The sequence below is a fragment of the Cynocephalus volans genome, chromosome 3 (assembly GCF_027409185.1).
Source record: "Cynocephalus volans isolate mCynVol1 chromosome 3, mCynVol1.pri, whole genome shotgun sequence".
Taxonomy (NCBI): Eukaryota; Metazoa; Chordata; class Mammalia; order Dermoptera; family Cynocephalidae; genus Cynocephalus; species Cynocephalus volans.
In genome coordinates, this window is record NC_084462.1 from 38,463,987 (window position 1) to 38,487,231 (window position 23,245).

At 63.3% G+C, this 23,245-nt stretch overlaps 9 non-coding genes across 9 annotated transcripts; all 9 read right to left on the bottom strand.

Moving 5' to 3' along the window:
• Positions 1 to 1,498: 1,498 nt before the first annotated feature.
• Positions 1,499 to 1,594, bottom strand: LOC134374277 (small nucleolar RNA SNORD116). The gene has a single exon (XR_010023145.1). It is a non-coding gene; the product is annotated as a small nucleolar RNA SNORD116 (small nucleolar RNA).
• Positions 1,595 to 4,160: 2,566 nt separating this feature from the next.
• On the bottom strand, positions 4,161 to 4,256 carry LOC134374278 (small nucleolar RNA SNORD116). The gene has a single exon (XR_010023146.1). It is a non-coding gene; the product is annotated as a small nucleolar RNA SNORD116 (small nucleolar RNA).
• A 2,566-nt stretch (positions 4,257 to 6,822) lies between these two features.
• LOC134374279 (small nucleolar RNA SNORD116) lies at positions 6,823 to 6,918 on the bottom strand. The gene has a single exon (XR_010023147.1). It is a non-coding gene; the product is annotated as a small nucleolar RNA SNORD116 (small nucleolar RNA).
• A 2,566-nt stretch (positions 6,919 to 9,484) lies between these two features.
• Positions 9,485 to 9,580, bottom strand: LOC134374280 (small nucleolar RNA SNORD116). The gene has a single exon (XR_010023148.1). It is a non-coding gene; the product is annotated as a small nucleolar RNA SNORD116 (small nucleolar RNA).
• Positions 9,581 to 12,146: 2,566 nt separating this feature from the next.
• On the bottom strand, positions 12,147 to 12,242 carry LOC134374281 (small nucleolar RNA SNORD116). Its single transcript, XR_010023149.1, has one exon. It is a non-coding gene; the product is annotated as a small nucleolar RNA SNORD116 (small nucleolar RNA).
• Positions 12,243 to 14,808: 2,566 nt separating this feature from the next.
• LOC134374282 (small nucleolar RNA SNORD116) lies at positions 14,809 to 14,904 on the bottom strand. Its single transcript, XR_010023150.1, has one exon. It is a non-coding gene; the product is annotated as a small nucleolar RNA SNORD116 (small nucleolar RNA).
• A 2,566-nt stretch (positions 14,905 to 17,470) lies between these two features.
• On the bottom strand, positions 17,471 to 17,566 carry LOC134374283 (small nucleolar RNA SNORD116). The gene has a single exon (XR_010023151.1). It is a non-coding gene; the product is annotated as a small nucleolar RNA SNORD116 (small nucleolar RNA).
• A 2,566-nt stretch (positions 17,567 to 20,132) lies between these two features.
• Positions 20,133 to 20,228, bottom strand: LOC134374284 (small nucleolar RNA SNORD116). The gene has a single exon (XR_010023152.1). It is a non-coding gene; the product is annotated as a small nucleolar RNA SNORD116 (small nucleolar RNA).
• A 2,566-nt stretch (positions 20,229 to 22,794) lies between these two features.
• On the bottom strand, positions 22,795 to 22,890 carry LOC134374285 (small nucleolar RNA SNORD116). The gene has a single exon (XR_010023153.1). It is a non-coding gene; the product is annotated as a small nucleolar RNA SNORD116 (small nucleolar RNA).
• Positions 22,891 to 23,245: the final 355 nt, after the last annotated feature.

Below are 23,245 nucleotides of genomic sequence, written 5' to 3' on the forward strand. Positions count from 1 at the left end.
AAAGACCAAACGGACTGGGTCGTCTTCAAGGACGACCCACGTCCCTCACCCTGCAGCACTCAGGGCACACTCGCACCCGTAGGCCTTCTCAGCCCTTGCCCCTGTGCAAAGTGGTGGTCAGTCACACAGCACAGCTGACCCAATCCTCACCCCCATGCCAGCAACCCAACACTCCCGAGACACGACCTCAACGACAACGTGCACGTCTTCTACCTCAGCTGGAGGACGACAGGGGCCCATCGTCTCAACCTTCCCTGAGCCCACCCCACGAAATCCAACCTTTCATCCCCAAAGTGCCACACTACCAACGACAGCGGGCTAGGAGAGCGACAGCGGCATAACCACCCAAACTCAAAGGGGACCCCAACAGGTCACACCTGAAGCACTAGGACATGCCCACGCATCCACGGACCGGAGAAGCTCTCTCCGGGACGCCTTCCATGACACTGCACTGGAGGTGCCTGCGCTGTGCCAACCGCTCTCCGAGGATGAACATGGCCGTGGGCGGGCCCAGTGAGAGACACCCGTGCCAGTGGATCGCAACTGCCACCCTCCATGCATGGACCCTGGGAGGGGCGACTGTGGACCCACAGGCACAGGGGCCAAGGCCAGGTGGAGCCCGAGAGTCTGGCCCGCAAAGGCACTTCACGGGCCCTCGGCGAGGCACGGCTACGACCGCCCACCATGGAGCGCCCTGCTCCGCGAGGAAGAATCCTGGGCATGACAAGGTCCTGTGCGGGAGCACCGTGCTCCCCCACGTTGAAACCTCTCCACGCAGTCCCCTCTCGGACACCTATCGCTGCCCGGACAACTCCGAGGACAGAGAAGCCAGGACGGAAGCTGCACAGAGGAGACGATCCACGACACGCACGCGTGTGCATGCACGCGCTGACCCTACCCTTGGCTTTCCCTTCCCGCCGAGGCCGTCGGCCACCTGCATATCTGGACCTCAGGGCAGGGGGCACGGGAGGAGGTGGTGGAAATCCTCATGGCCCCATTCTGGGTGCAGGGGACACGGAGAGCGGCCGCCAGCCGCGTCCCCCAACCTCTATTCCTTCGACCCCATCACCACTGCCACTCACCTCTCCTCACCAATCACAAAAGCAACTCCCACGTGTGCCTGAGGCCCCGGCCTCGGGTCCTCATCAGCGAAAGCAGGGCCGTCTCCTGCCCTCAGACACAGGCCGCGAGGGGCCCCGTCGTAAGGTCCACCGGGGCAAAACACGCCCGCCCTATCGGCTCACCAAGCCTAGGCCTCCTGCACACTCCCCACTGCTACCGCACGCACGCCTCCATTCAGGACCACCGCCTCACCGGACAGGGGCCATTCAGCCAGGGACCGACTCTCCTCCCGTGCCCTCACACATCCAACTAGGGGAATGTCCCTCTCGCCCACAAGATGGGAGACCCTGCGCTGCTGAAGGCCCGGCAGCTGCAGCACATGTGAACCAGTGGAGCTGTCCCTCACTCCTGCAGTCCCCGCTCCAGGCAACGTGCTGGACCTCAGTTCCGATGAGAACGACGGTAGTGAGTTTTCACTCATTTTGTTCAGCTTTTCCAAGGAATGTTTTTATGGGGGAGTCATCATCGATCCAAGCACACTCGAGGCCGCTGGACGGTGGGCAGCGCACGCTGGGCAGTGGGCGAGCCGATGGCCTCAGACGCCTCCGGCGCCCTGGAGCACCCAGGCTCGCGCCACCGAGCAGCAGCAACACACAGTCTGCTCGAGCGGTGCACCCGGGCGTGCCACGGGTGGCCTGCGGAGAAGTAGGACCGGGCAGGCCTGCGAAACCCTAAAGACCCCATCAACGGGCTGGGCACAGGAAAGCTTACCGTCCTGAGCGGTCCTCCAGCCTCGGGCGCCCCACCGGACGCACAGATTCCAGGACTCCCAAACGCCTCCGCTCCTCGGGGGAAACCCAGGTGTTCCTTCCTTCCCCGCAGACGGCACGCCTACCAGGGCAACTCCCCCTGAGAAGTGTAGAGACAGATCACATGCACGCTTGAGAAAAGGGCCCAGGGACACTGGTCGAATCCTTCAGTGCCAAAGCGTCCCGCCGGGTCAACTCTCGCATCTGCTTCCCATCTCCTCGCACTAGATCTCTTCATCTCACTGAACACGTGTCCCTCCTGCTAGATCCCTGTGCAGCACGTGGGGGGACTCGGGTCCGTGCGAGCCTGTGCGTCGCTTCCTAGGGTGCACGTGTGGACCTCCACACCTTCACGAGCCCCTCGGTCACTGCGTATGGCTCCCAGGCCTCCCACACCCCTCTGCAGACCTACTGCTCACGAACAGGCCTTCTCTCCAATGGACGTCACCTCTGACCCCTCCCTCACCGTCGCTCAGACAGTCCAGATGCTCCTTCTCTAACAGCCTCACGTGTGGTAAAAGCACACACCAACTGCCTGTGCACGCTCCTCCTCACCTGGGCTCCCAAGTCCACGGGGAGATACTGTCTCCGAGAGCCCCCCGGGGCAAAGCCCACTTGGCTGACAACCAACCACCCACAGCTGCACAAACCACCGCTACAACAGCCCGTGTGCACGTCTCTCGGGGACACGGCCTCAAGGGCAGAGCCGGACCACCCCTGGGGCTCAGGCTTCTTCACACCACCGGCGTCCTCCGGTCAGCTACCTCCGCGGACCCTCGCTCAGCCGACAGAAAGACCAAACGGACTGGGTCGTCTTCAAGGACGACCCACGTCCCTCACCCTGCAGCACTCAGGGCACACTCGCACCCGTAGGCCTTCTCAGCCCTTGCCCCTGTGCAAAGTGGTGGTCAGTCACACAGCACAGCTGACCCAATCCTCACCCCCATGCCAGCAACCCAACACTCCCGAGACACGACCTCAACGACAACGTGCACGTCTTCTACCTCAGCTGGAGGACGACAGGGGCCCATCGTCTCAACCTTCCCTGAGCCCACCCCACGAAATCCAACCTTTCATCCCCAAAGTGCCACACTACCAACGACAGCGGGCTAGGAGAGCGACAGCGGCATAACCACCCAAACTCAAAGGGGACCCCAACAGGTCACACCTGAAGCACTAGGACATGCCCACGCATCCACGGACCGGAGAAGCTCTCTCCGGGACGCCTTCCATGACACTGCACTGGAGGTGCCTGCGCTGTGCCAACCGCTCTCCGAGGATGAACATGGCCGTGGGCGGGCCCAGTGAGAGACACCCGTGCCAGTGGATCGCAACTGCCACCCTCCATGCATGGACCCTGGGAGGGGCGACTGTGGACCCACAGGCACAGGGGCCAAGGCCAGGTGGAGCCCGAGAGTCTGGCCCGCAAAGGCACTTCACGGGCCCTCGGCGAGGCACGGCTACGACCGCCCACCATGGAGCGCCCTGCTCCGCGAGGAAGAATCCTGGGCATGACAAGGTCCTGTGCGGGAGCACCGTGCTCCCCCACGTTGAAACCTCTCCACGCAGTCCCCTCTCGGACACCTATCGCTGCCCGGACAACTCCGAGGACAGAGAAGCCAGGACGGAAGCTGCACAGAGGAGACGATCCACGACACGCACGCGTGTGCATGCACGCGCTGACCCTACCCTTGGCTTTCCCTTCCCGCCGAGGCCGTCGGCCACCTGCATATCTGGACCTCAGGGCAGGGGGCACGGGAGGAGGTGGTGGAAATCCTCATGGCCCCATTCTGGGTGCAGGGGACACGGAGAGCGGCCGCCAGCCGCGTCCCCCAACCTCTATTCCTTCGACCCCATCACCACTGCCACTCACCTCTCCTCACCAATCACAAAAGCAACTCCCACGTGTGCCTGAGGCCCCGGCCTTGGGTCCTCATCAGCGAAAGCAGGGCCGTCTCCTGCCCTCAGACACAGGCCGCGAGGGGCCCCGTCGTAAGGTCCACCGGGGCAAAACACGCCCGCCCTATCGGCTCACCAAGCCTAGGCCTCCTGCACACTCCCCACTGCTACCGCACGCACGCCTCCATTCAGGACCACCGCCTCACCGGACAGGGGCCATTCAGACAGGGACCGACTCTCCTCCCGTGCCCTCACACATCCAACTAGGGGAATGTCCCTCTCGCCCACAAGATGGGAGACCCTGCGCTGCTGAAGGCCCGGCAGCTGCAGCACATGTGAACCAGTGGAGCTGTCCCTCACTCCTGCAGTCCCCGCTCCAGGCAACGTGCTGGACCTCAGTTCCGATGAGAACGACGGTAGTGAGTTTTCACTCATTTTGTTCAGCTTTTCCAAGGAATGTTTTTATGGGGGAGTCATCATCGATCCAAGCACACTCGAGGCCGCTGGACGGTGGGCAGCTCACGCTGGGCAGTGGGCGAGCCGATGGCCTGAGACGCCTCCGGCGCCCTGGAGCACCCAGGCTCGCGCCACCGAGCAGCAGCAACACACAGTCTGCTCGAGCGGTGCACCCGGGCGTGCCACGGGTGGCCTGCGGAGAAGTAGGACCGGGCAGGCCTGCGAAACCCTAAAGACCCCATCAACGGGCTGGGCACAGGAAAGCTTACCGTCCTGAGCGGTCCTCCAGCCTCGGGCGCCCCACCGGACGCACAGATTCCAGGACTCCCAAACGCCTCCGCTCCTCGGGGGAAACCCAGGTGTTCCTTCCTTCCCCGCAGACGGCACGCCTACCAGGGCAACTCCCCCTGAGAAGTGTAGAGACAGATCACATGCACGCTTGAGAAAAGGGCCCAGGGACACTGGTCGAATCCTTCAGTGCCAAAGCGTCCCGCCGGGTCAACTCTCGCATCTGCTTCCCATCTCCTCGCACTAGATCTCTTCATCTCACTGAACACGTGTCCCTCCTGCTAGATCCCTGTGCAGCACGTGGGGGGACTCGGGTCCGTGCGAGCCTGTGCGTCGCTTCCTAGGGTGCACGTGTGGACCTCCACACCTTCACGAGCCCCTCGGTCACTGCGTATGGCTCCCAGGCCTCCCACACCCCTCTGCAGACCTACTGCTCACGAACAGGCCTTCTCTCCAATGGACGTCACCTCTGACCCCTCCCTCACCGTCGCTCAGACAGTCCAGATGCTCCTTCTCTAACAGCCTCACGTGTGGTAAAAGCACACACCAACTGCCTGTGCACGCTCCTCCTCACCTGGGCTCCCAAGTCCACGGGGAGATACTGTCTCCGAGAGCCCCCCGGGGCAAAGCCCACTTGGCTGACAACCAACCACCCACAGCTGCACAAACCACCGCTACAACAGCCCGTGTGCACGTCTCTCGGGGACACGGCCTCAAGGGCAGAGCCGGACCACCCCTGGGGCTCAGGCTTCTTCACACCACCGGCGTCCTCCGGTCAGCTACCTCCGCGGGCCCTCGCTCAGCCGACAGAAAGACCAAACGGACTGGGTCGTCTTCAAGGACGACCCACGTCCCTCACCCTGCAGCACTCAGGGCACACTCGCACCCATAGGCCTTCTCAGCACTTGCCCCTGTGCAAAGTGGTGGTCAGTCACACAGCACAGCTGACCCAATCCTCACCCCCATGCCAGCAACCCAACACTCCCGAGACACGACCTCAACGACAACGTGCACGTCTTCTACCTCAGCTGGAGGACGACAGGGGCCCATCGTCTCAACCTTCCCTGAGCCCACCCCACGAAATCCAACCTTTCATCCCCAAAGTGCCACACTACCAACGACAGCGGGCTAGGAGAGCGACAGCGGCATAACCACCCAAACTCAAAGGGGACCCCAACAGGTCACACCTGAAGCACTAGGACATGCCCACGCATCCACGGACCGGAGAAGCTCTCTCCGGGACGCCTTCCATGACACTGCACTGGAGGTGCCTGCGCTGTGCCAACCGCTCTCCGAGGATGAACATGGCCGTGGGCGGGCCCAGTGAGAGACACCCGTGCCAGTGGATCGCAACTGCCACCCTCCATGCATGGACCCTGGGAGGGGCGACTGTGGACCCACAGGCACAGGGGCCAAGGCCAGGTGGAGCCCGAGAGTCTGGCCCGCAAAGGCACTTCACGGGCCCTCGGCGAGGCACGGCTACGACCGCCCACCATGGAGCGCCCTGCTCCGCGAGGAAGAATCCTGGGCATGACAAGGTCCTGTGCGGGAGCACCGTGCTCCCCCACGTTGAAACCTCTCCACGCAGTCCCCTCTCGGACACCTATCGCTGCCCGGACAACTCCGAGGACAGAGAAGCCAGGACGGAAGCTGCACAGAGGAGACGATCCACGACACGCACGCGTGTGCATGCACGCGCTGACCCTACCCTTGGCTTTCCCTTCCCGCCGAGGCCGTCGGCCACCTGCATATCTGGACCTCAGGGCAGGGGGCACGGGAGGAGGTGGTGGAAATCCTCATGGCCCCATTCTGGGTGCAGGGGACACGGAGAGCGGCCGCCAGCCGCGTCCCCCAACCTCTATTCCTTCGACCCCATCACCACTGCCACTCACCTCTCCTCACCAATCACAAAAGCAACTCCCACGTGTGCCTGAGGCCCCGGCCTCGGGTCCTCATCAGCGAAAGCAGGGCCGTCTCCTGCCCTCAGACACAGGCCGCGAGGGGCCCCGTCGTAAGGTCCACCGGGGCAAAACACGCCCGCCCTATCGGCTCACCAAGCCTAGGCCTCCTGCACACTCCCCACTGCTACCGCACGCACGCCTCCATTCAGGACCACCGCCTCACCGGACAGGGGCCATTCAGCCAGGGACCGACTCTCCTCCCGTGCCCTCACACATCCAACTAGGGGAATGTCCCTCTCGCCCACAAGATGGGAGACCCTGCGCTGCTGAAGGCCCGGCAGCTGCAGCACATGTGAACCAGTGGAGCTGTCCCTCACTCCTGCAGTCCCCGCTCCAGGCAACGTGCTGGACCTCAGTTCCGATGAGAACGACGGTAGTGAGTTTTCACTCATTTTGTTCAGCTTTTCCAAGGAATGTTTTTATGGGGGAGTCATCATCGATCCAAGCACACTCGAGGCCGCTGGACGGTGGGCAGCGCACGCTGGGCAGTGGGCGAGCCGATGGCCTCAGACGCCTCCGGCGCCCTGGAGCACCCAGGCTCGCGCCACCGAGCAGCAGCAACACACAGTCTGCTCGAGCGGTGCACCCGGGCGTGCCACGGGTGGCCTGCGGAGAAGTAGGACCGGGCAGGCCTGCGAAACCCTAAAGACCCCATCAACGGGCTGGGCACAGGAAAGCTTACCGTCCTGAGCGGTCCTCCAGCCTCGGGCGCCCCACCGGACGCACAGATTCCAGGACTCCCAAACGCCTCCGCTCCTCGGGGGAAACCCAGGTGTTCCTTCCTTCCCCGCAGACGGCACGCCTACCAGGGCAACTCCCCCTGAGAAGTGTAGAGACAGATCACATGCACGCTTGAGAAAAGGGCCCAGGGACACTGGTCGAATCCTTCAGTGCCAAAGCGTCCCGCCGGGTCAACTCTCGCATCTGCTTCCCATCTCCTCGCACTAGATCTCTTCATCTCACTGAACACGTGTCCCTCCTGCTAGATCCCTGTGCAGCACGTGGGGGGACTCGGGTCCGTGCGAGCCTGTGCGTCGCTTCCTAGGGTGCACGTGTGGACCTCCACACCTTCACGAGCCCCTCGGTCACTGCGTATGGCTCCCAGGCCTCCCACACCCCTCTGCAGACCTACTGCTCACGAACAGGCCTTCTCTCCAATGGACGTCACCTCTGACCCCTCCCTCACCGTCGCTCAGACAGTCCAGATGCTCCTTCTCTAACAGCCTCACGTGTGGTAAAAGCACACACCAACTGCCTGTGCACGCTCCTCCTCACCTGGGCTCCCAAGTCCATGGGGAGATACTGTCTCCGAGAGCCCCCCGGGGCAAAGCCCACTTGGCTGACAACCAACCACCCACAGCTGCACAAACCACCGCTACAACAGCCCGTGTGCACGTCTCTCGGGGACACGGCCTCAAGGGCAGAGCCGGACCACCCCTGGGGCTCAGGCTTCTTCACACCACCGGCGTCCTCCGGTCAGCTACCTCTGCGGGCCCTCGCTCAGCCGACAGAAAGACCAAACGGACTGGGTCGTCTTCAAGGACGACCCACGTCCCTCACCCTGCAGCACTCAGGGCACACTCGCACCCGTAGGCCTTCTCAGCCCTTGCCCCTGTGCAAAGTGGTGGTCAGTCACACAGCACAGCTGACCCAATCCTCACCCCCATGCCAGCAACCCAACACTCCCGAGACACGACCTCAACGACAACGTGCACGTCTTCTACCTCAGCTGGAGGACGACAGGGGCCCATCGTCTCAACCTTCCCTGAGCCCACCCCACGAAATCCAACCTTTCATCCCCAAAGTGCCACACTACCAACGACAGCGGGCTAGGAGAGCGACAGCGGCATAACCACCCAAACTCAAAGGGGACCCCAACAGGTCACACCTGAAGCACTAGGACATGCCCACGCATCCACGGACCGGAGAAGCTCTCTCCGGGACGCCTTCCATGACACTGCACTGGAGGTGCCTGCGCTGTGCCAACCGCTCTCCGAGGATGAACATGGCCGTGGGCGGGCCCAGTGAGAGACACCCGTGCCAGTGGATCGCAACTGCCACCCTCCATGCATGGACCCTGGGAGGGGCGACTGTGGACCCACAGGCACAGGGGCCAAGGCCAGGTGGAGCCCGAGAGTCTGGCCCGCAAAGGCACTTCACGGGCCCTCGGCGAGGCACGGCTACGACCGCCCACCATGGAGCGCCCTGCTCCGCGAGGAAGAATCCTGGGCATGACAAGGTCCTGTGCGGGAGCACCGTGCTCCCCCACGTTGAAACCTCTCCACGCAGTCCCCTCTCGGACACCTATCGCTGCCCGGACAACTCCGAGGACAGAGAAGCCAGGACGGAAGCTGCACAGAGGAGACGATCCACGACACGCACGCGTGTGCATGCACGCGCTGACCCTACCCTTGGCTTTCCCTTCCCGCCGAGGCCGTCGGCCACCTGCATATCTGGACCTCAGGGCAGGGGGCACGGGAGGAGGTGGTGGAAATCCTCATGGCCCCATTCTGCGTGCAGGGGACACGGAGAGCGGCCGCCAGCCGCGTCCCCCAACCTCTATTCCTTCGACCCCATCACCACTGCCTCTCACCTCTCCTCACCAATCACAAAAGCAACTCCCACGTGTGCCTGAGGCCCCGGCCTCGGGTCCTCATCAGCGAAAGCAGGGCCGTCTCCTGCCCTCAGACACAGGCCGCGAGGGGCCCCGTCGTAAGGTCCACCGGGGCAAAACACGCCCGCCCTATCGGCTCACCAAGCCTAGGCCTCCTGCACACTCCCCACTGCTACCGCACGCACGCCTCCATTCAGGACCACCGCCTCACCGGACAGGGGCCATTCAGACAGGGACCGACTCTCCTCCCGTGCCCTCACACATCCAACTAGGGCAATGTCCCTCTCGCCCACAAGATGGGAGACCCTGCGCTGCTGAAGGCCCGGCAGCTGCAGCACATGTGAACCAGTGGAGCTGTCCCTCACTCCTGCAGTCCCCGCTCCAGGCAACGTGCTGGACCTCAGTTCCGATGAGAACGACGGTAGTGAGTTTTCACTCATTTTGTTCAGCTTTTCCAAGGAATGTTTTTATGGGGGAGTCATCATCGATCCAAGCACACTCGAGGCCGCTGGACGGTGGGCAGCTCACGCTGGGCAGTGGGCGAGCCGATGGCCTCAGACGCCTCCGGCGCCCTGGAGCACCCAGGCTCGCGCCACCGAGCAGCAGCAACACACAGTCTGCTCGAGCGGTGCACCCGGGCGTGCCACGGGTGGCCTGCGGAGAAGTAGGACCGGGCAGGCCTGCGAAACCCTAAAGACCCCATCAACGGGCTGGGCACAGGAAAGCTTACCGTCCTGAGCGGTCCTCCAGCCTCGGGCGCCCCACCGGACGCACAGATTCCAGGACTCCCAAACGCCTCCGCTCCTCGGGGGAAACCCAGGTGTTCCTTCCTTCCCCGCAGACGGCACGCCTACCAGGGCAACTCCCCCTGAGAAGTGTAGAGACAGATCACATGCACGCTTGAGAAAAGGGCCCAGGGACACTGGTCGAATCCTTCAGTGCCAAAGCGTCCCGCCGGGTCAACTCTCGCATCTGCTTCCCATCTCCTCGCACTAGATCTCTTCATCTCACTGAACACGTGTCCCTCCTGCTAGATCCCTGTGCAGCACGTGGGGGGACTCGGGTCCGTGCGAGCCTGTGCGTCGCTTCCTAGGGTGCACGTGTGGACCTCCACACCTTCACGAGCCCCTCGGTCACTGCGTATGGCTCCCAGGCCTCCCACACCCCTCTGCAGACCTACTGCTCACGAACAGGCCTTCTCTCCAATGGACGTCACCTCTGACCCCTCCCTCACCGTCGCTCAGACAGTCCAGATGCTCCTTCTCTAACAGCCTCACGTGTGGTAAAAGCACACACCAACTGCCTGTGCACGCTCCTCCTCACCTGGGCTCCCAAGTCCACGGGGAGATACTGTCTCCGAGAGCCCCCCGGGGCAAAGCCCACTTGGCTGACAACCAACCACCCACAGCTGCACAAACCACCGCTACAACAGCCCGTGTGCACGTCTCTCGGGGACACGGCCTCAAGGGCAGAGCCGGACCACCCCTGGGGCTCAGGCTTCTTCACACCACCGGCGTCCTCCGGTCAGCTACCTCCGCGGGCCCTCGCTCAGCCGACAGAAAGACCAAACGGACTGGGTCGTCTTCAAGGACGACCCACGTCCCTCACCCTGCAGCACTCAGGGCACACTCGCACCCGTAGGCCTTCTCAGCACTTGCCCCTGTGCAAAGTGGTGGTCAGTCACACAGCACAGCTGACCCAATCCTCACCCCCATGCCAGCAACCCAACACTCCCGAGACACGACCTCAACGACAACGTGCACGTCTTCTACCTCAGCTGGAGGACGACAGGGGCCCATCGTCTCAACCTTCCCTGAGCCCACCCCACGAAATCCAACCTTTCATCCCCAAAGTGCCACACTACCAACGACAGCGGGCTAGGAGAGCGACAGCGGCATAACCACCCAAACTCAAAGGGGACCCCAACAGGTCACACCTGAAGCACTAGGACATGCCCACGCATCCACGGACCGGAGAAGCTCTCTCCGGGACGCCTTCCATGACACTGCACTGGAGGTGCCTGCGCTGTGCCAACCGCTCTCCGAGGATGAACATGGCCGTGGGCGGGCCCAGTGAGAGACACCCGTGCCAGTGGATCGCAACTGCCACCCTCCATGCATGGACCCTGGGAGGGGCGACTGTGGACCCACAGGCACAGGGGCCAAGGCCAGGTGGAGCCCGAGAGTCTGGCCCGCAAAGGCACTTCACGGGCCCTCGGCGAGGCACGGCTACGACAGCCCACCATGGAGCGCCCTGCTCCGCGAGGAAGAATCCTGGGCATGACAAGGTCCTGTGCGGGAGCACCGTGCTCCCCCACGTTGAAACCTCTCCACGCAGTCCCCTCTCGGACACCTATCGCTGCCCGGACAACTCCGAGGACAGAGAAGCCAGGACGGAAGCTGCACAGAGGAGACGATCCACGACACGCACGCGTGTGCATGCACGCGCTGACCCTACCCTTGGCTTTCCCTTCCCGCCGAGGCCGTCGGCCACCTGCATATCTGGACCTCAGGGCAGGGGGCACGGGAGGAGGTGGTGGAAATCCTCATGGCCCCATTCTGGGTGCAGGGGACACGGAGAGCGGCCGCCAGCCGCATCCCACAACCTCTATTCCTTCGACCCCATCACCACTGCCACTCACCTCTCCTCACCAATCACAAAAGCAACTCCCACGGGTGCCTGAGGCCCCGGCCTCGGGTCCTCATCAGCGAAAGCAGGGCCGTCTCCTGCCCTCAGACACAGGCCGTGAGGGGCCCCGTCGTAAGGTCCACCGGGGCAAAACACGCCCGCCCTATCGGCTCACCAAGCCTAGGCCTCCTGCACACTCCCCACTGCTACCGCACGCACGCTTCCATTCAGGACCACCGCCTCACCGGACAGAGGCCATTCAGCCAGGGACCGACTCTCCTCCCGTGCCCTCACACATCCAACTGGGGGAATGTCCCTCTCGCCCACAAGATGGGAGACCCTGCGCTGCTGAAGGCCTGGCAGCTGCAGCACATGTGAACCAGTGGAGCTGTCCCTCACTCCTGCAGTCCCCGCTCCAGGCAACGTGCTGGACCTCAGTTCCGATGAGAACGACGGTAGTGAGTTTTCACTCATTTTGTTCAGCTTTTCCAAGGAATGTTTTTATGGGGGAGTCATCATCGATCCAAGCACACTCGAGGCCGCTGGACGGTGGGCAGCGCACGCTGGGCAGTGGGCGAGCCGATGGCCTCAGACGCCTCCGGCGCCCTGGAGCACCCAGGCTCGCGCCACCAAGCAGCAGCAACACACAGTCTGCTCGAGCGGTGCACCCGGGCGTGCCACGGGTGGCCTGCGGAGAAGTAGGACCGGGCAGGCCTGCGAAACCCTAAAGACCCCATCAACGGGCTGGGCACAGGAAAGCTTACCGTCCTGAGCGGTCCTCCAGCCTCGGGCGCCCCACCGGACGCACAGATTCCAGGACTCCCAAACGCCTCCGCTCCTCGGGGGAAACCCAGGTGTTCCTTCCTTCCCCGCAGACGGCACGCCTACCAGGGCAACTCCCCCTGAGAAGTGTAGAGACAGATCACATGCACGCTTGAGAAAAGGGCCCAGGGACACTGGTCGAATCCTTCAGTGCCAAAGCGCCCCGCTGGGTCAACTCTCGCATCTGCTTCCCATCTCCTCGCACTAGATCTCTTCATCTCACTGAACACGTGTCCCTCCTGCTAGATCCCTGTGCAGCACGTGGGGGGACTCGGGTCCGTGCGAGCCTGTGCTTCACTTCCTAGGGTGCACGTGTGGACCTCCACACCTTCACGAGCCCCTCGGTCACTGCGTATGGCTCCCAGGCCTCCCACACCCCTCTGCAGACCTACTGCTCACGAACAGGCCTTCTCTCCAATGGACGTCACTTCTGACCCCTCCCTCACCGTCGCTCAGACAGTCCAGATGCTCCTTCTCTAACAGCCTCACGTGTGGTAAAAGCACACACCAACTGCCTGTGCACGCTCCTCCTCACCTGGGCTCCCAAGTCCACGGGGAAATACTGTCTCCGAGAGCCCCCCGGGGCAAAGCCCACTTGGCTGACAACCAACCACACACAGCTGCACAAACCACCGCTACAACAGCCCGTGTGCACGTCTCTCGGGGACACGGCCTCAAGGGCAGAGCCGGACCACCCCTGGGGCTCAGGCTTCTTCACACCACCGGCGTCCTCCGGTCAGCAACCTCCGCAGGCCCTCGCTCAGCCGACAGAAAGACCAAACGGACTGGGTCGTCTTCAAGGACGACCCAAGTCCCTCACCCTGCAGCACTCAGGGCACACTCGCACCCGTAGGCCTTCTCAGCACTTGCCCCTGTGCAAAGTGGTGGTCAGTCACACAGCACAGCTGACCCAATCCTCACCCCCATGCCAGCAACCCAACACTCCCGAGACACGACCTCAACGACAACGTGCACGTCTTCTACCTCAGCTGGAGGACGACAGGGGCCCATCGTCTCAACCTTCCCTGAGCCCACCCCACGAAATCCAACCTTTCATCCCCAAAGTGCCACACTACCAACGACAGCGGGCTAGGAGAGCGACAGCGGCATAACCACCCAAACTCAAAGGGGACCCCAACAGGTCACACCTGAAGCACTAGGACATGCCCACGCATCCACGGACCGGAGAAGCTCTCTCCGGGACGCCTTCCATGACACTGCACTGGAGGTGCCTGCGCTGTGCCAACCGCTCTCCGAGGATGAACATGGCCGTGGGCGGGCCCAGTGAGAGACACCCGTGCCAGTGGATCGCAACTGCCACCCTCCATGCATGGACCCTGGGAGGGGCGACTGTGGACCCACAGGCACAGGGGCCAAGGCCAGGTGGAGCCCGAGAGTCTGGCCCGCAAAGGCACTTCACGGGCCCTCGGCGAGGCACGGCTACGACCGCCCACCATGGAGCGCCCTGCTCCGCGAGGAAGAATCCTGGGCATGACAAGGTCCTGTGCGGGAGCACCGTGCTCCCCCACGTTGAAACCTCTCCACGCAGTCCCCTCTCGGACACCTATCGCTGCCCGGACAACTCCGAGGACAGAGAAGCCAGGACGGAAGCTGCACAGAGGAGACGATCCACGACACGCACGCGTGTGCATGCACGCGCTGACCCTACCCTTGGCTTTCCCTTCCCGCCGAGGCCGTCGGCCACCTGCATATCTGGACCTCAGGGCAGGGGGCACGGGAGGAGGTGGTGGAAATCCTCATGGCCCCATTCTGGGTACAGGGGACACGGAGAGCGGCCGCCAGCCGCGTCCCCCAACCTCTATTCCTTCGACCCCATCACCACTGCCACTCACCTCTCCTCACCAATCACAAAAGCAACTCCCACGGGTGCCTGAGACCCCGGCCTCGGGTCCTCATCAGCGAAAGCAGGGCCGTCTCCTGCCCTCAGACACAGGCCGCGAGGGGCCCCGTCGTAAGGTCCACCGGGGCAAAACACGCCCGCCCTATCGGCTCACCAAGCCTAGGCCTCCTGCACACTCCCCACTGCTACCGCACGCACGCCTCCATTCAGGACCACCGCCTCACTGGACAGGGGCCATTCAGCCAGGGACCGACTCTCCTCCCGTGCCCTCACACATCCAACTGGGGGAATGTCCCTCTCGCCCACAAGATGGGAGACCCTGCGCTGCTGAAGGCCCGGCAGCTGCAGCACATGTGAACCAGTGGAGCTGTCCCTCACTCCTGCAGTCCCCGCTCCAGGCAACGTGCTGGACCTCAGTTCCGATGAGAACGACGGTAGTGAGTTTTCACTCATTTTGTTCAGCTTTTCCAAGGAATGTTTTTATGGGGGAGTCATCATCGATCCAAGCACACTCGAGGCCGCTGGACGGTGGGCAGCGCACGCTGGGCAGTGGGCAAGCCGATGGCCTCAGACGCCTCCGGCGCCCTGGAGCACCCAGGCTCGCGCCACCGAGCAGCAGCAACACACAGTCTGCTCGAGCGGTGCACCCGGGCGTGCCACGGGTGGCCTGCGGAGAAGTAGGACCGGGCAGGCCTGCGAAACCCTAAAGACCCCATCAACGGGCTGGGCACAGGAAAGCTTACCGTCCTGAGCGGTCCTCCAGCCTCGGGCGCCCCACCGGACGCACAGATTCCAGGACTCCCAAACGCCTCCGCTCCTCGGGGGAAACCCAGGTGTTCCTTCCTTCCCCGCAGACGGCACGCCTACCAGGGCAACTCCCCCTGAGAAGTGTAGAGACAGATCACATGCACGCTTGAGAAAAGGGCCCAGGGACACTGGTCGAATCCTTCAGTGCCAAAGCGTCCCGCCGGGTCAACTCTCGCATCTGCTTCCCATCTCCTCGCACTAGATCTCTTCATCTCACTGAACACGTGTCCCTCCTGCTAGATCCCTGTGCAGCACGTGGGGGGACTCGGGTCCGTGCGAGCCTGTGCGTCGCTTCCTAGGGTGCACGTGTGGACCTCCACACCTTCACGAGCCCCTCGGTCACTGCGTATGGCTCCCAGGCCTCCCACACCCCTCTGCAGACCTACTGCTCACGAACAGGCCTTCTCTCCAATGGACGTCACCTCTGACCCCTCCCTCACCGTCGCTCAGACAGTCCAGATGCTCCTTCTCTAACAGCCTCACGTGTGGTAAAAGCACACACCAACTGCCTGTGCACGCTCCTCCTCACCTGGGCTCCCAAGTCCACGGGGAGATACTGTCTCCGAGAGCCCCCCGGGGCAAAGCCCACTTGGCTGACAACCAACCACCCACAGCTGCACAAACCACCGCTACAACAGCCCGTGTGCATGTCTCTCGAGGAAACGGCCTCAAGGGCAGAGCCGGACCACCCCTGGGGCTCAGGCTTCTTCACACCACCGGCGTCCTCCGGTCAGCTACCTCCGCGGGCCCTCGCTCAGCCGACAGAAAGACCAAACGGACTGGGTCGTCTTCAAGGACGACCCACGTCCCTCACCCTGCAGCACTCAGGGCACACTCGCACCCGTAGGCCTTCTCAGCCCTTGCCCCTGTGCAAAGTGGTGGTCAGTCACACAGCACAGCTGACCCAATCCTCACCCCCATGCCAGCAACCCAACACTCCCGAGACACGACCTCAACGACAACGTGCACATCTTCTACCTCAGCTGGAGGACGACAGGGGCCCATCGTCTCAACCTTCCCTGAGCCCACCCCACGAAATCCAACCTTTCATCCCCAAAGTGCCACACTACCAACGACAGCGGGCTAGGAGAGCGACAGCGGCATAACCACCCAAACTCAAAGGGGACCCCAACAGGTCACACCTGAAGCACTAGGACATGCCCACGCATCCACGGACCGGAGAAGCTCTCTCCGGGACGCCTTCCATGACACTGCACTGGAGGTGCCTGCGCTGTGCCAACCGCTCTCCGAGGATGAACATGGCCGTGGGCGGGCCCAGTGAGAGACACCCGTGCCAGTGGATCGCAACTGCCACCCTCCATGCATGGACCCTGGGAGGGGCGACTGTGGACCCACAGGCACAGGGGCCAAGGCCAGGTGGAGCCCGAGAGTCTGGCCCGCAAAGGCACTTCACGGGCCCTCGGTGAGGCACGGCTACGACCGCCCACCATGGAGCGCCCTGCTCCGCGAGGAAGAATCCTGGGCATGACAAGGTCCTGTGCGGGAGCACCGTGCTCCCCCACGTTGAAACCTCTCCACGCAGTCCCCTCTCGGACACCTATCGCTGCCTGGACAACTCCGAGGACAGAGAAGCCAGGACGGAAGCTGCACAGAGGAGACGATCCACGACACGCACGCGTGTGCATGCACGCGCTGACCCTACCCTTGGCTTTCCCTTCCCGCCGAGGCCGTCGGCCACCTGCATATCTGGACCTCAGGGCAGGGGGCACGGGAGGAGGTGGTGGAAATCCTCATGGCCCCATTCTGGGTGCAGGGGACACGGAGAGCGGCCGCCAGCCGCGTCCCCCAACCTCTATTCCTTCGACCCCATCACCACTGCCACTCACCTCTCCTCACCAATCACAAAAGCAACTCCCACGTGTGCCTGAGGCCCCGGCCTCGGGTCCTCATCAGCGAAAGCAGGGCCGTCTCCTGCCCTCAGACACAGGCCGCGAGGGGCCCCGTCGTAAGGTCCACCGGGGCAAAACACGCCCGCCCTATCGGCTCACCAAGCCTAGGCCTCCTGCACACTCCCCACTGCTACCGCACGCACGCCTCCATTCAGGACCACCGCCTCACCGGACAGGGGCCATTCAGCCAGGGACCGACTCTCCTCCCGTGCCCTCACACATCCAACTGGGGGAATGTCCCTCTCGCCCACAAGATGGGAGACCCTGCGCTGCTGAAGGCCCGGCAGCTGCAGCACATGTGAACCAGTGGAGCTGTCCCTCACTCCTGCAGTCCCCGCTCCAGGCAACGTGCTGGACCTCAGTTCCGATGAGAACGACGGTAGTGAGTTTTCACTCATTTTGTTCAGCTTTTCCAAGGAATGTTTTTATGGGGGAGTCATCATCGATCCAAGCACACTCGAGGCCGCTGGACGGTGGGCAGCGCACGCTGGGCAGTGGGCGAGCCGATGGCCTCAGACGCCTCCGGCGCCCTGGAGCACCCAGGCTCGCGCCACCGAGCAGCAGCAACACACAGTCTGCTCGAGCGGTGCACCCGGGTGTGCCACGGGTGGCCTGCGGAGAAGTAGGACCGGGCAGGCCTGCGAAACCCTAAAGACCCCATCAACGGGCTGGGCACAGGAAAGCTTACCGTCCTGAGCGGTCCTCCAGCCTCGGGCGCCCCACCGGACGCACAGATTCCAGGACTCCCAAACGCCTCCGCTCCTCGGGGGAAACCCAGGTGTTCCTTCCTTCCCCGCAGACGGCACGCCTACCAGGGCAACTCCCCCTGAGAAGTGTAGAGACAGATCACATGCACGCTTGAGAAAAGGGCCCAGGGACACTGGTCGAATCCTTCAGTGCCAAAGCGTCCCGCCGGGTCAACTCTCGCATCTGCTTCCCATCTCCTCGCACTAGATCTCTTCATCTCACTGAACACGTGTCCCTCCTGCTAGATCCCTGTGCAGCACGTGGGGGGACTCGGGTCCGTGCGAGCCTGTGCGTCGCTTCCTAGGGTGTACGTGTGGACCTCCACACCTTCACGAGCCCCTCGGTCACTGCGTATGGCTCCCAGGCCTCCCACACCCCTCTGCAGACCTACTGCTCACGAACAGGCCTTCTCTCCAATGGACGTCACCTCTGACCCCTCCCTCACCGTCGCTCAGACAGTCCAGATGCTCCTTCTCTAACAGCCTCACGTGTGGTAAAAGCACACACCAACTGCCTGTGCACGCTCCTCCTCACCTGGGCTCCCAAGTCCACGGGGAGATACTGTCTCCGAGAGCCCCCCGGGGCAAAGCCCACTTGGCTGACAACCAACCACCCACAGCTGCACAAACCACCGCTACAACAGCCCGTGTGCACGTCTCTCGGGGACACGGCCTCAAGGGCAGAGCCGGACCACCCCTCGGGCTCAGGCTTCTTCACACCACCGGCGTCCTCCGGTCAGCTACCTCCGCGGGCCCTCGCTCAGCCGACAGAAAGACCAAACGGACTGGGTCGTCTTCAAGGACGACCCACGTCCCTCACCCTGCAGCACTCAGGGCACACTCGCACCCGTAGGCCTTCTCAGCCCTTGCCCCTGTGCAAAGTGGTGGTCAGTCACACAGCACAGCTGACCCAATCCTCACCCCCATGCCAGCAACCCAACACTCCCGAGACACGACCTCAACGACAACGTGCACGTCTTCTACCTCAGCTGGAGGACGACAGGGGCCCATCGTCTCAACCTTCCCTGAGCCCACCCCACGAAATCCAACCTTTCTTCCCCAAAGTGCCACACTACCAACGACAGCAGGCTAGGAGAGCGACAGCGGCATAACCACCCAAACTCAAAGGGGACCCCAACAGGTCACACCTGAAGCACTAGGACATGCCCACGCATCCACGGACCGGAGAAGCTCTCTCCGGGACGCCTTCCATGACACTGCACTGGAGGTGCCTGCGCTGTGCCAACCGCTCTCCGAGGATGAACATGGCCGTGGGCGGGCCCAGTGAGAGACACCCGTGCCAGTGGATCGCAACTGCCACCCTCCATGCATGGACCCTGGGTGGGGTGACTGTGGACCCACAGGCACAGGGGCCAAGGCCAGGTGGAGCCCGAGAGTCTGGCCCGCAAAGGCACTTCACGGGCCCTCGGCGAGGCACGGCTACGACCGCCCACCATGGAGCGCCCTGCTCCGCGAGGAAGAATCCTGGGCATGACAAGGTCCTGTGCGGGAGCACCGTGCTCCCCCACGTTGAAACCTCTCCACGCAGTCCCCTCTCGGACACCTATCGCTGCCCGGACAACTCCGAGGACAGAGAAGCCAGGACGGAAGCTGCACAGAGGAGACGATCCACGACACACACGCGTGTGCATGCACGCGCTGACCCTACCCTTGGCTTTCCCTTCCCGCCGAGGCCGTCGGCCACCTGCATATCTGGACCTCAGGGCAGGGGGCACGGGAGGAGGTGGTGGAAATCCTCATGGCCCCATTCTGCGTGCAGGGGACACAAAGAGCGGCCGCCAGCCGCGTCCCCCAACCTCTATTCCTTCGACCCCATCACCACTGCCACTCACCTCTCCTCACCAATCACAAAAGCAACTCCCACGTGTGCCTGAGGCCCCGGCCTCGGGTCCTCATCAGCGAAAGCAGGGCCGTCTCCTGCCCTCAGACACAGGCCGCGAGGGGCCCCGTCGTAAGGTCCACCGGGGCAAAACACGCCCGCCCTATCGGCTCACCAAGCCTAGGCCTCCTGCACACTCCCCACTGCTACCGCACGCACGCCTCCATTCAGGACCACCGCCTCACCGGACAGGGGCCATTCAGCCAGGGACCGACTCTCCTCCCGTGCCCTCACACATCCAACTGGGGGAATGTCCCTCTCGCCCACAAGATGGGAGACCCTGCGCTGCTGAAGGCCCGGCAGCTGCAGCACATGTGAACCAGTGGAGCTGTCCCTCACTCCTGCAGTCCCCGCTCCAGGCAACGTGCTGGACCTCAGTTCCGATGAGAACGACGGTAGTGAGTTTTCACTCATTTTGTTCAGCTTTTCCAAGGAATGTTTTTATGGGGGAGTCATCATCGATCCAAGCACACTCGAGGCCGCTGGACGGTGGGCAGCGCACGCTGGGCAGTGGGCGAGCCGATGGCCTCAGACGCCTCCGGCGCCCTGGAGCACCCAGGCTCGCGCCACCGAGCAGCAGCAACACACAGTCTGCTCGAGCGGTGCACCCGGGCGTGCCACGGGTGGCCTGCGGAGAAGTAGGACCGGGCAGGCCTGCGAAACCCTAAAGACCCCATCAACGGGCTGGGCACAGGAAAGCTTACCGTCCTGAGCGGTCCTCCAGCCTCGGGCGCCCCACCGGACGCACAGATTCCAGGACTCCCAAACGCCTCCGCTCCTCGGGGGAAACCCAGGTGTTCCTTCCTTCCCCGCAGACGGCACGCCTACCAGGGCAACTCCCCCTGAGAAGTGTAGAGACAGATCACATGCACGCTTGAGAAAAGGGCCCAGGGACACTGGTCGAATCCTTCAGTGCCAAAGCGTCCCGCCGGGTCAACTCTCGCATCTGCTTCCCATCTCCTCGCACTAGATCTCTTCATCTCACTGAACACGTGTCCCTCCTGCTAGATCCCTGTGCAGCACGTGGGGGGACTCGGGTCCATGCGAGCCTCTGCGTCGCTTCCTAGGGTGCACGTGTGGACCTCTACACCTTCACGAGCCCCTCGGTCACTGCGTATGGCTCCCAGGCCTCCCACACCCCTCTGCAGACCTACTGCTCACGAACAGGCCTTCTCTCCAATGGACGTCACCTCTGACCCCTCCCTCACCGTCGCTCAGACAGTCCAGATGCTCCTTCTCTAATAGCCTCACGTGTGGTAAAAGCACACACCAACTGCCTGTGCACGCTCCTCCTCACCTGGGCTCCCAAGTCCACGGGGAGATACTGTCTCCGAGAGCCCCCCGGGGCAAAGCCCACTTGGCTGACAACCAACCACCCACAGCTGCACAAACCACCGCTACAACAGCCCGTGTGCACGTCTCTCGGGGACACGGCCTCAAGGGCAGAGCCGGACCACCCCTGGGGCTCAGGCTTCTTCACACCACCGGCGTCCTCCGGTCAGCTACCTCCGCGGGCCCTCGCTCAGCCGACAGAAAGACCAAACGGACTGGGTCGTCTTCAAGGACGACCCACGTCCCTCACCCTGCAGCACTCAGGGCACACTCGCACCCGTAGGCCTTCTCAGCACTTGCCCCTGTGCAAAGTGGTGGTCAGTCACACAGCACAGCTGACCCAATCCTCACCCCCATGCCAGCAACCCAACACTCCCGAGACACGACCTCAACGACAACGTGCACGTCTTCTACCTCAGCTGGAGGACGACAGGGGCCCATCGTCTCAACCTTCCCTGAGCCCACCCCACGAAATCCAACCTTTCATCCCCAAAGTGCCACACTACCAACGACAGCGGGCTAGGAGAGCGACAGCGGCATAACCACCCAAACTCAAAGGGGACCCCAACAGGTCACACCTGAAGCACTAGGACATGCCCACGCATCCACGGACCGGAGAAGCTCTCTCCGGGACGCCTTCCATGACACTGCACTGGAGGTGCCTGCGCTGTGCCAACCGCTCTCCGAGGATGAACATGGCCGTGGGCGGGCCCAGTGAGAGACACCCGTGCCAGTGGATCGCAACTGCCACCCTCCATGCATGGACCCTGGGAGGGGCGACTGTGGACCCACAGGCACAGGGGCCAAGGCCAGGTGGAGCCCGAGAGTCTGGCCCGCAAAGGCACTTCACGGGCCCTCGGCGAGGCACGGCTACGACCGCCCACCATGGAGCGCCCTGCTCCGCGAGGAAGAATCCTGGGCATGACAAGGTCCTGTGCGGGAGCACCGTGCTCCCCCACGTTGAAACCTCTCCACGCAGTCCCCTCTCGGACACCTATCGCTGCCCGGACAACTCCGAGGACAGAGAAGCCAGGACGGAAGCTGCACAGAGGAGACGATCCACGACACGCACGCGTGTGCATGCACGCGCTGACCCTACCCTTGGCTTTCCCTTCCCGCCGAGGCCGTCGGCCACCTGCATATCTGGACCTCAGGGCAGGGGGCACGGGAGGAGGTGGTGGAAATCCTCATGGCCCCATTCTGGGTACAGGGGACACGGAGAGCGGCCGCCAGCCGCGTCCCCCAACCTCTATTCCTTCGACCCCATCACCACTGCCACTCACCTCTCCTCACCAATCACAAAAGCAACTCCCACGTGTGCCTGAGGCCCCGGCCTCGGGTCCTCATCAGCGAAAGCAGGGCCGTCTCCTGCCCTCAGACACAGGCCGCGAGGGGCCCCGTCGTAAGGTCCACCGGGGCAAAACACGCCCGCCCTATCGGCTCACCAAGCCTAGGCCTCCTGCACACTCCCCACTGCTACCGCACGCACGCCTCCATTCAGGACCACCGCCTCACTGGACAGGGGCCATTCAGCCAGGGACCGACTCTCCTCCCGTGCCCTCACACATCCAACTGGGGGAATGTCCCTCTCGCCCACAAGATGGGAGACCCTGCGCTGCTGAAGGCCCGGCAGCTGCAGCACATGTGAACCAGTGGAGCTGTCCCTCACTCCTGCAGTCCCCGCTCCAGGCAACGTGCTGGACCTCAGTTCCGATGAGAACGACGGTAGTGAGTTTTCACTCATTTTGTTCAGCTTTTCCAAGGAATGTTTTTATGGGGGAGTCATCATCGATCCAAGCACACTCGAGGCCGCTGGACGGTGGGCAGCGCACGCTGGGCAGTGGGCGAGCCGATGGCCTCAGACGCCTCCGGCGCCCTGGAGCACCCAGGCTCGCGCCACCGAGCAGCAGCAACACACAGTCTGCTCGAGCGGTGCACCCGGGCGTGCCACGGGTGGCCTGCGGAGAAGTAGGACCGGGCAGGCCTGCGAAACCCTAAAGACCCCATCAACGGGCTGGGCACAGGAAAGCTTACCGTCCTGAGCGGTCCTCCAGCCTCGGGCGCCCCACCGGACGCACAGATTCCAGGACTCCCAAACGCCTCCGCTCCTCGGGGGAAACCCAGGTGTTCCTTCCTTCCCCGCAGACGGC